Source organism: Schistocerca serialis, chromosome 3, assembly GCF_023864345.2.
Source record: "Schistocerca serialis cubense isolate TAMUIC-IGC-003099 chromosome 3, iqSchSeri2.2, whole genome shotgun sequence".
Lineage (NCBI taxonomy): Eukaryota > Metazoa > Arthropoda > Insecta > Orthoptera > Acrididae > Schistocerca > Schistocerca serialis.
This window is the reverse complement of record NC_064640.1, coordinates 511,105,795-511,118,585: the sequence shown is the minus strand read 5'-3', so window position 1 is coordinate 511,118,585 and position 12,791 is coordinate 511,105,795.

Here is a 12,791-nt window from a genome sequence, read left to right as displayed (position 1 = left end):
CGGCTGGGGGGCGGGGGGGGGGAGGTGGGAGGGGGAGAGGGGGGGGGACGCGTGCTCGTGCTCAAGGTTCGAGTCCCGGCGTCCGTCTTTGTCTGCTCCGTCCGCGGCTCTTGGTGGAACGGAACGTTCTTCTCTGATTTTGGTGATTGCAGGCTCCCAGGCTGTGCTGAGATGGTAGCCACTGTCGCGGTTGATTAGGTTGTCGTCTAACCGTATGTCTATGGACTCTTTGATTACTGAGTCCCAAAATCAGTTTGTACTGCATATTTTCTTTGTGTCCTCTAAATCGAAGGTGTGCTTCTCGTCAATACTCTGTTCCGCCACAGCAGATTTGTTGGTCTGACCCAAGCGTACGTGCCTAATGTGTTCACTGCGGCGCTGTGAGATGCAACGCTGCGTCTGTTCTATATATTGCATCCCACATTCGCATCCGATCTTGTACACACCTGGTGCCGTCACACCTAGTGGATCCTTGGTTGAACCGAGAAGGCCTTTGACGTTTCCTGCTGCGCGGAAAACGGTCTTCACTTATGTTTCTTGATAATTCTCGCGATCTTGGACGTCGGATGACCCGCGTATGGCAAGAACGTACAGCCCATTGCTTCGTCTTCATCCGGTCTCTCTTCTCTCTTCTTGTGGTCGATCTCCAGAGCTCTCCTTATTTGTGTCTCACTGTATCCAATTTTCGTGAAGGTGTCCTTTAGGTGTTGCGCACGCGTCCCCCTCACCGCCGGCCTATCTAGGCGCATCGAGCGATTCCGCGGGCGCGTGACGGAACGGCCGCGGGAAGCGCAGAGCGGTCTAGCAGAGATATAAGCCTGCGACCGACGATATCCCGACTTGCGCTGTGGCTGCCGAAGTGTGCGGACGCTCTGCGCTGAAGTGGCCGAGGCTAACCTCTCGCTCGTGAGTTTGTAGCGATCGGTTTCGCGGGCTTACGCATTTGGCTACTCGCCTTGCGTGTTCTCGCTAACCAGCGTTTTCTCTCTCTCTTTCAGAGTCGACATCAGCCTGCAAAGGCATTTAGGAACTCGTGCGGCAAAAACTACGTGGCGTGATCCCACTCTCTGAGAAAGCAAATTGTCGTGTCAAAGTCGTCGTGTTGTGGGTTACGACGTGGAGGAGGAGCCGGAACGAGACGATCGCTCCGGCGAGACGCAGGGTGAGGCAGATGGCGGTCTAAGGGAAGTTTCCGGACGACGGCAGCGTCTGGCCCCCATCACCGACGAGGGCGACGAGTGAGAGTGTTGCTCGCGGCCGTCGGACGGACGTGGAAATTTCCGAAAACGGACGTCGCCGCGCCCGCACACTCTCTCTCCCGAGACGACGCGTCGAGCCGCCTATCCCCCTGACAAAGGAGGAATTTGCCGCCGCCATCGCCATGCTGACTCCCGACGAAAGTAGCATCGGCATGCAACGTCTGGCCATGGGAACCCATGCGGACAGGGTGGAGGTACTGACGAGACTCCGGTCCCTGGTACCTGTGGGTCGCGACAAGCAACTGCTTGTCGCAGTTGCCACGACAGCTGCCGCGCCAGCAGTCGCACCAGCCGTGGTGGCTACAGAAGGCGCCACGCCCTCACCAACGTCCAGGCTGGCAACACACGACGAGCCTGCCGAGGACGAGAAAACCTCACGGAAGCGCTCAGCTGCAGCCGTAAAGGACACTCCCTCCCCCCCCCCCCCCCCCCCAGGCAAGTTCCGGTCGTGCCAGGCGGAAGAAGAGGAAGGTACGTCACAGGTCGACGACCGCATCGCCGAGGAAGCCTGACGAAGAAGGTTTAATCGCGCCCTCCCGCCGCCACAAAGCGAGACCCAGGTCGTTGGACCGGTGACACCGGAACAGGTCGAGGCTGCAAACCGGTTTGCAGACCTACCGGAAGTAGACGAGACCGACGGGGACGGGACCACACCGACTACGGCGCCGAAACCGCCAACAGCCCGCCGCTGATGACCATCCAGTGGAGTGAGGGCTATAGCGAGCTCAGAGAGGAGCTCTACTCCGTCGGAAAACCGCGGAAGATGTTTACGGGGACAGACATATACAAGGTCACAGCAGAGTGCGTAGAGGACCATGCGAAACTCATGCAACCCTGTGAGACCGAGAAGTGGTACTGCTTCACGCAGAGTACGGAGCAGCTGACTCAGCTGACGGTCGTCTTCCGTCACCTGCCGCAGAAGATGGAACCGGCGTTCCTACAGCGGCAGCTGGAGAAACTCGGCTTCCAGACCCGCCACTTCGGCCTGATGAGGTCGCCCAGGACCCACAGGGACATGCCCTTGTCCCTTGTTGTTTTAGTCGACAATGTGGACAACCAGAAATTTTTTCAGGGTGAAGACATTGCCGAATTCAACGTGAAAGTCGAGCCACTCTGCGCGAAAGGCAGACGAGCTCAGTGCTTCAACCGCCGGCAAAGATTTACAGGATGCCTGTGCGCTGCTGCAAGTGCGCCGAGGAGCACCCGTCGCGGGACTGTCCCCCTCCGAGAGGCCACGCCCGCTCGCAGGGGAGGCCGCACCGGCACCGCAGCCGTCGCAGATGCCATCGCCTTCGGCACCGCCTGCAGTCGGGGAGTCTGGCTTACCGGCTCCCGCGGCTGTAGGGAGGGTTGCCGCCACGCAGGGCGTTTCCAGCTCGCCGCTCCGCTGCGACTACGGGAAACGTCGCGAAGGAGTCAAACCTTCCCGAAACGGCGAAGTAAGACACCACCGAGCTGGCCACGCTTCTGCGGTCGCTCAACCAGCTGATGACGCAGCTACCGGTCCTCGTGGGAACAGTGACTCCGGCCATCCAGGTCACCGCCGGGAGAAGCCATCCTTAAAATGGATAACGACCATATTTATGGGTTAACCATTTGCACGTTCAACGCTCGGGGTCTCCACCCCCAGCAGGGCGAGTTTCGCCAATTCTTACGGGTCGAGGTGGTCGACATCTGCCTTGTGCAGGAGACCTTCCTCAAACCCGGGGTCGAAGTGCGAGCAGCAAATTTTTGCTGCTATCGAGATGACAGAGCCACCCACGGGGCGGCACTGCCATCTACGTGAAGAAGTCGCTGCGCCACCACCGATTTCAACTGCCGGCGCTCAACGCGCTGGAAGCCACAGGAGCGGCCGTCAACACCACCGCCGGAAAGATTCTTTTCATGTCGGTCTATCGGCAGCCTAGCGGACCGCTAGGCGAAGCCGACTTCGACATCCTGCTGTCGCTGGAGGGGCCAGCTTTCATTGCCGGGGATTTCAATGCGAAAAACACCGAATGGAACTCGCGATCTGTTACCCGCAGCGGGCGCCGCCTCTCCCGCGTTGTTCACCACTGAGACGCGTAACGTCCTCTCCTCCGACCACGTACCGGTCCTTTTTGGCCTCGATGTGACCGGAGCTTATCTTCCAGACAGCCGTCCGAGCTATCGCAGGCTCGACGCCGAGCGCTTTCAGACGAATGCCCTCGAACTGCTCGAGGACGCACCAAACCCCGCAGTTGTAGGGGCAGTCGCCGCCCTAGCATTCGTCACCCGAGGAATACTCCGAGCAGCGCAGGAAGCCACACCGAGACTTCTCGCGACAGCTACCGCGCCCTATCCTGGACGCGATCACCGAGAAGAACCGAATGTTTCGTGAATGGCAGCTCACTCGCCAACCAGACACGAAGCGCCGATTAAACCGCATGAGACGAGGAATTAAGGCTGCAGTCGAGGAACACTGGAACCAGGAATGGGAAGACCTTGTGTCTACCCTCAATCCTGAGGATGGCAGTGCATGGAGGGTGGTAAAGTCATTCCTACGCCGGCGACAGCGAATACCGCCTTTACATGTCGGGAAGGACTTCGCCAGCGACCCCGACGCGAAAGCCAGCGTCCTGGCTGACGCATTTGTAGCGAACTTCACACCGGTGGCCGACGTCGTCGACGACGACCACATACGGCGGGTCCACCAGCAACTACAAACATTCCGCGCCGCAAGGGAGGAAGGCGACGTTATCGAGCCAATAACGGAGGAGGAAGTTGCTTCGCAGCTCCTCTCGCTGAACCCCTTGAAGGCTGGAGCGAGCGATGGAGTCACAAACCTCCTGCTGAAGAATCTGCTGCCGGTCTTACACCGGCAACTTGTCGATGTTTTCAACGAGATTCTACGATCAGGTGTCTACCCCTCTGCGTGGAAACACGCGGAGGTCGTAGCCATTCTGAAATCCGGCAATGACCCACGCCAGGCATCGAGCTACCGACCCATCAGCCTGCTCCCGTCCCTCTCGAAAGTTTTCGAGGGGCTATACGCGAAAAGACTAATGCGACACGTCACCCAGGAGGGCATCATCCCGGGCGAGCAGTTCGGGTTCCGAGAAGAACATGCCACTTCCCACCAGCTCTTAGGGGTGGTACAGCCGGCGATGAGGGCACTAGAAGCAAGGGAATTCTTTGGGGCAGTGTTCCTCGACGTCTCCCGAGCGTTTGACTCGGTGTGGCACGACGGTCTCGAGTTCAAACTTTTTGAACAAGGGATACCGACGTCCCACATGACGCTGCTTCGGTCATACCTGTCTGAACGAACCTTCCACGTGAGGGATGACGACGGTACGTCCACAGACCGGCGGATACGTGCAGGGGTCGGTTCTCGGCCCCTCGCTGTACTCCCTGTGCACTGCCGACGCGCCGAAAGTGCCAGGAGTCGAACTGGCGCTGTACGCTGATGATACAGCCCTGTTCACTCGCAGCATGAACGCCCAAGTGCTGAGAAACCGCCTCCAACGCGGGTGCGACGCCTTCGGCTCACGAGCAACAAATTGGCGGCGGAAATTCAACGCCACAAAGAGCCTGTCAGTTGTCTTCACCCGAAGACTTCTGCCGCCAGGGATTACGCCGGTCGAAATCCTGGGAGAACCTATCTCATGGAGTGGGACGGCGAAATACCTTGGTGTCACCCTAGACCGCAGGCTCACCTGGAAGCATCACATCCGTGATGTGAAAGGGAGAGTAATAGGACGCCTTTGCGCCCTGTATCCGCTGCTAAACCCGCAATCGTCATTGCCACCGCAACACGGCATCCCGCTTTACCTAACACTGATTCGCTCACTGTTAGAGTATGCGGCCGTGGTCTGGGGGAAGGCCGCAGATACTCTCATTGTGACTCTGCAGCGGATACAGAACCGCGCCCTGAAGACTGCTATGCATCTTCCGAGGCGTTTCTCGACGCGCCAACTCACGAGGACACCGGGATCCTGCCTCTACGAGAAAGGTTTCTCGCCATCGCCAGGAAGTTCTACGAGAAGACGGGAAGCTCCCGCAACCGGCTCATCCTTGGACTGGGCCAATAACCTCATCACAGGCCAACCACGCGTTGGCCTGACCTGTTGAGGGTTTAAGTTTTACTAGTCCCTCAACAGAGTGTGTCTTTCTCTTTTTCAGGTTACATCAGCTAGGACAAATCAACAAGAGTGGTAATAGATCTTTCTCTCTCTTACAGGAACCGCAGGAATGAGAAATTTTTTTCTAAACTGCACCACCACGAGCCAAGGACAGGCTCGTCATTCCAGTGTCAGCGTCATCATATCCCGACACTTCGCCTGAAGATGATGGAGATGCATTCCATCGAAACGTTGCTACGAGACGACGATGCTACTCGGGATGGATGTGTGAGTAGGAAGTGGGGTATATAAATTGTAGAGGGAGGCCATGACGTGACTACAGTAAGCAGTTTCAGGCGGACGTAGTTGTTAGGCATAGATGAAGATTATTGAACAGAACACACTAAGTTGGAGTCTTCGGACTGAACAGAGCGACAAGGAACACAACAACAAGTGCTGAAGTCAGTCATTAGGCACCAGTGGCTCTGTTGCTCCTGGGGTAATAGCTTTTGTCGAACGTTCAACCTTCGTCTTAACACATAAAACATTGTGAGTGATGTTGGTGGGGTTTTACACCTAATGAACTACTACTAAGTGTGTGAGCATTGGAGGAAGTGTGAAGTTCGGATTAATTAGACATTCACCATATCCCATGTTTCAGTTTCTCCAAGGGTACTGTACTGGCTCATTGCAGTACTTTCCTTCATAGCGATAACTGCGCTACATGTGAACATTACTTGTCATTACTACTGTCATTATTGTTATAATCACAATTATAAAAAAAGTTACTCGTTTACTGCGACAACGATTTGAATCATCATGTGAGAATTTCAGACTGACATATATAACAAAATTCCTACAACGGGAATGTACATTAGCTGGCTATATTACCCTCCAGAAAGTTGCTGTTTATGGGATGTACTTGTACATCGCGCCGTTGTTGGAGGCATCTCGAAACACGCCTTCGCTACTCACCGGAGCTCATTTCGAAGGGAGACTCATTACTGACGACAATTCTACTCCAGTCAATGAGATCCCAGACGGAAAACGTGCCTCCATGCGCCCCGGAGAAAGGTGCGATATCAGCCTCACAGTTGCCTGCTATGTGGTCTGACAACCAGGAATGATAATCCGGGGTACTATTTCTTTTCATAGCAGGACCCCTTCGGGTGTCATCCGCAGCACGCTTACAGCCATAGAAAGCCATTATGGGCTTACATTTCAGCAAAATGATGTCTGCCTGCGCATGGTGAGGGTTTCTACTGCTTGCCTTCGTGCTTCCTGAACTCTGCCTTGGCCAGCTAGGTCACCGTATCTCTCCTCAGTTGAGAATGTTTGGGGCATTACGGGCTGGGGCCTCCACCACCTCAGCATTTTGACCATTTAATGTGCCAATTGGACGGATTATGGCATAATACCCCCAAAAGGATATCCAGCAAGATTATCAATCAGTGTCAAGCCGAATAACTCCTTGTATAATGGCCAGAGGTGGACCAACGCTCAATTTCTGAAGCTCTTCTCTTGAATAATCATCCAATTTTTTTTTTTTGACATTGTAATCATCTTTTCGACTGTACATGAAAATTACATCTACCGATTTTTATCCCGTTCGGATAATTCTTTCATGGTGCGTCGCTTTATTTTTGCCTTACAGTGTTCTAAGTGACGTGTACGAAAGTGGTGTTTATGAAATGAATTGAGCCCAGATCCACATTCACTCAGAGAACAGCAAGGACGGCCTCCACACCAACATGCAACGCCGCTAGCAGGTTTGTTCCACTGTGTTGAGAAATGATTAAATGAAAGGGTAAATCTGTGCTTTTTTGTCCCACATCAGAACTGTGTTCTTACCCGTCAGTGCACACAAACGAAGGGGTGACAATACTCTGAGATTTATAAATCTTTTGTAGAAGTTTCAGAGTCCCAAGTAACCACTGAGCTGGCGCTTAGAAGTAGGCGTCGCACACGCCGCATTGGCTGCGATTCTGTCGGGGTCTGTATGAATCCCATCACCCGACACAATATGACCCAGAAACTTTATACTTTCGTGCCCGAAATGTGATTTGTCGAGATTCACAGTCACCCCCACTTTCTCGAATACGTCTAGCAATCGATTTAGAACCCGGTTGTGTTCCTCCCATGACTTCTCTACAATGAGAATGTCGTCCGCGTACACAGTTGCGCGCGCTTTCAGGTCGTCGGGTAGTATGGTATTCAGGTCTCTTACGAAGGCGGATCAAGAAACATTCAATCCAAAATGGAGGCGTTAAACTGGTAGCGACTTCCATACCAAAGGAATGCAAGGTATTGCCTGCATGACGAATCGAGCATCATTTGACAGTAGCTGAATCATAGGTTAACAGATGATAAAACTTTCACACCGTGAAAGCGTTGCAAAAGTTCCTCCAGACCTTCTGGCTTATCCGAGTCGGTCATAATAATCGTATTTATTCGTCGCGAGTCCAACACCAGAAGCACGGACTTGTCCCGCTTCGTTACTACGAGTAACGGCGAGTTACAGGAACTCCTTGCTCCCTCTATTACATCATGTTCGAGTGTCCTCCTTATTTCGGCTTCCAAGCTACTCTTGTGCACCAGTGGAATAGGGTAGGGTTTACCAAAAAACGGTAGATTATCGCGCATCGTAAAGCGATACAGAAATCCACTGATCGCCCCAGGTGAGTCCGAAAATACTCGGGCGTGTCTTCTCAGAACGTGACACAGTTCCGCTCGATTAGTGTCCGTGGCTCCCGTACCGGCAATACGTATGTTCACAATGCTCGTGAAAACAGCGTTCCTCTCATGATCACTAGTCTTTTAGTCCAGGTCAGTAATCAGATTGACAAAACCATCCTGCTCAGGTCGCGACTCAGTTCTAACGTGAAATTTCAGACAGCGCACCTAGACTCCTTGCGCAAAGCATATTCCTCAAAAATTAGACTCCCGGCGACGACAGTCATAACACCTCCAGCCATGTCAGTTATGACGCGGTGTGCATTCATAAAGTCAGTCCCAAATATCATGGCATGTTCATTAGTGGTATCACAAAAAAGCTGAACTCAACTCAAGACCTTGGCAAATGAAGTTTCCTCGAGCCTGTATTTTAATTTTGACGCTTTTTCCGGATATCGCGCCCCTGGCCATGGTTCCTCTCACCTGGAAAGTCCGGCAACTCCCCATCTCTTGACACCTCCGAAACGCTGCCGCACTAACAAGCGAAAAGGGGCTGCCCGTATCGAGGACACACGTAAGGCTGACTTCTCGAATGGAAAGAGATACGACTGCGTTCACCGCTGGCACACAAAGACTGTGGCCCTCCCTCAACAAATCTTCCCTTATGTTTTCTTCCTCTGTCAAAAGTACTCCAATATCGACAAAATAACTGGTCCTCTGTAAGTTGACGCCTTCTGCGTCATTCAACTGTCATTTTTCCGTTTAGGAGCATTAGGCGGATTGTGTCGGGGGTTTGCCGGACGAATTTCTACACCCGTTGGCGGAGCACCCGAACTGTTTCTAACACCCCTGTTGTTGTCTCTTCCTCCTTGCATTTGTTTGTAATTTTCGGTATGTTGTTCACCTCGATTTCCATATCTATTTTCACGGTCCCAATTGTTACCGTATGGACGGCCACGGTCCTGACTATTTCTCCAACTTCCACAGTTTTGCCAGCCGCCGTTCACGTTTCTATTCCGCCAGTCCCGGTTCCGTGACCGTTGCCTCTCGCACCCTCTCGACACCTCTCTCCTGCGCCACCTACTGCGTCCGCGACTCGTATCGCTCGCCTCCGCGCCATGCTGCTCTGCCGCGTGATTCTGTGCGTATGGCCCTACTTCATATTCTAATTCTTGTAGAATGGCTTTGAAGCCCTCCATATCATGCTTGCACCCTGCAGCCATTACGATGTGACTCACGTGGGAAGGCAGCTTGGTTATACATATACGCATGAGTTCGGTAGGCCCAAACGACTCGTCAAGGTACTGATTTGACTGCACCATATGTTCAAACAAACGTGCAGCACTCGTAAACCTGGAGAGTTTCGAAGCAGGAATCATAGATATATTGTGTTTTATGCGATCTTCCACCGCCTTACGCCGGCCGGAGTGGCCATGCGGTTCTAGGCGCTACAGTCTGGAACCGAGCGACCGCTACGGTCGCAGGTTCGAATCCTGACTCGGGCATGGATGTGTGTGATGTCCTTAGGTTAGTAAGGTTTAATTAGTTCTAAGTTCTAGGCGACTGATGACCTCAGAAGCTAAGTCGCATAGTGCTCAGAGCCATTTGCACCGCCTTAGTCCAATACGCCGCGAGGAACGCCTGTTTAAGTTCGCGCACGGAAGTACACTGGCGCACAACCGTTCGCATTCTAGAGGCGGGCTCTGCTGCCTGAAAACCACATATAAATTCTATCTTGCGTGTGCTAGGCTACGTTGGAGAGAAGGTGAGACGAAATTGTTCCACCCAAGCCATGGGATAGATACCGTCGCTCGTATCTTTTAATAACTGGAATTTTCTTAACGAGAGGAAGTGTTTGTGGTCAATCTCCTCCGTTCCCTACCGCGAGAAAAGCTCGCGAGAACGCCTTCTCCGACCCCACGAGTCCCTAGCAGTCTCATCATCCTCATAATTCGATTCTTCCTCGTGACTTGAATCCCTCGCCTCACTTTTTCCACGGTACCCGTAATCCTTCACCGCCATTCCGCGCCTACCCGTAACGCGGGCCTCCAGTGAAGCCAAGCGCCAGGTAAATTCATTTTCTGCGCCTGCATATCTCTCCGCGTTTCCGTATTCTCGGAGGTTAATTTTTGTTGCAGATGGTGTTTCCTTAACGTGGTTTACTTCTGCTGGCTACTGCTCATAGCGGAGCTGTAAGTCACCAGCTCAACAACCCGCGCTAATTCGTCTCGGAGTTCGAGTGTTTCCACAGCAATCAGCTGCTTGTGGGAGGCATAGGAGGCATGGTCCCTTACACAAGCCTGTATGGCCCAGGTATTTTGGTCGACTCGCTCACTAGTCGAATCCGGGCATTGCTTGCCCACTACCTGCAGCCGAGAGAGTTGGTTTTCCCTGTCTTTGAGAGACTGTGCCTCAATAGCCTGAAACCTCTTTTCTGTTGTCTATTCTTGTTCTAGGAGGCTTTCTCTCACACGCAGCTGCTCATTTTCTATATCCCCAAGCCGCTGCTCTACATTGTTTAGAATACTGATTATTCCTCCGGCTACTTCCTCAAACCGTCTGTCATCTCGGCTCGGATTCCATCCGACTGCTCTCGGATTCCATCCAGCTGCTCCTTCATTTTAGTTTCTAATTGACCTTGCATTATGGTGAGAAACCGCAAGAGCCTAGTCATACCCATCGCAAATTGCTATTGTGAATACCAGCAAGTTCACTCCCTCTATTAACCGAATGAGCGTTAACTCTTCCACACTGCTAGCATGTGATTCTAAACTTCCAGCCTCTGCCACGTTATTTACTGCGCTGCTTTTCGCGGCTTCTGTATTCACACGATATCGCTTCCTGCAATTAAACTAGTACTTTGATCTTCCTACTTCCTTCCCAAATTTCCCGGCTACCACCTATAGTTTGACTAAACGTTTCCATCATTTTACGAATAAAATCCGCCGTAAAATTGTAACGCTACACTCGCCTGTCAACACATACCCTTAATCACTGCGCTTAGCACTACGAACGTTATCTTACAATATCATCACCTGCATGAATAAAACCTAAAACAAGACACACAAAATAGATTAAAATACAAAATGAAACACAGAAAATACCTTAACGCATTTTGACAAACAATAAAGAAATTCTTTGGCTCTTTTGAAAGAGAAAAACAAATAAACAATTATAATTAAAGCACTGTAAAAATCTAACTACGAATTTTTCCAGAAGACTCCACGTCTAGCGCATCCTGAGCATAGGTCGGACATGTGTGCACTTAAGTGGTGTTTATGAAATGAATGGAGCTCCGAGCTATATCACGGTGGCTAAAAGAGCCACACGCAAATGGAAATGCTAGAAATGCCATTTAACATTAAAATCAAAGTAAAAGATAGGATCGCAACCACCTCTTGCTGCACGACAAACACGAGGCTCGAATGAGTAGGAAAATCGATTAATTTAGTCATAAGAAAAAAACTCATAAAAGAACATTCATTTTAATGTCACTCGTAAGAAATGGGATGTAATTATTAATATGATACAGGGAATGTTCACATGAATCAGATATTAAACTAAAGTAAAAAGTGTGTGAACACTGTGAATAAGAGCAGCTTTGCAGCAACATTCCTGAAATCAAGATTAATCCTAAAGAATTTGCTTTAAATGAAAATGGAACCCTAGTTATTGGGCCTGTGGGCATGGAAACGCTATGGATGGGATAACAAGGAAACTACAAGGTTAATGGCATAGGTAAAGGAGACGTAACATCGGTACACTAGATAAGACTTGAAACATAATTATTTATTTTTTTAGACATTGAAATAAGACATCTATACAACTGCTGTTGCCTGTTAACTACGAACGATTGCTTGCGAAATGCTATAGATTCACAACAGAATCTCTTAATTTAGAATCGCGATCGTAATTAGAGGGGGACGGGAAAGGTTTAATACTCGCATTCAGACCCACATTCATTCAAAGAACAGAAAGGACGGCCTCCACACCAACATGCAACGCAGCTAGAAGGTTTGCTCCAATGTGTTGAGAAATGATTAAATAAAAGAGTACATTTGAACATCATGGCTGCATTTAAAGTTGAACCTCGGTTTGGAGAAATAACCTCAATGAGGGCCACACATACACGCTTACGCGCTTAACATGAAGTCACAAACCCCAAATGCAATTCTATTATCCGGACAGGATATATGTAATATTCCTAAATCAGAGCAATAAGTAAACTCGAGGACAGAGGCAGACTGCCACGGGAAAGCAAGGCTCACAGTTAACTCGTGTAGCCACGCGGTTCGCGGAAACATAATTTCTACGTACTGTACCCAAATTTTAGCAACATTAAACCACGTAGCTGCGAACAATTAACATTCAATAGAGGACACATTTGAATAGACAAAGGGTAATGGCAGAAGGCCAACAAACTCTAATATTAACCCACTTGGGTGGTTTCCAACGGACATATAGTAATGAAACAAACAAAATTCACGAAAGAGGCCAAAATGATCATGATTCGGAAAAGATTAGGATATATACACACTCATTTGGCGGCACACAGACATACAAACTGGACCGAGGACGCACTTCCTACGTGAGATCGCTTTAACATTAGCAGTACGTTTGTGCTACGTTCTTATTACGGACCAAAGTCTGCATTAAGAATCAAACTGAAAGTCTGCAAAAGCCTTGCATTCATTGCTGCGACTCAGGAAAACAATCTTTATAAGACAAAACGCTAGGCCAAAACCTAAAAGCTCCCATCTTGCTATGAGACCACGTGCTA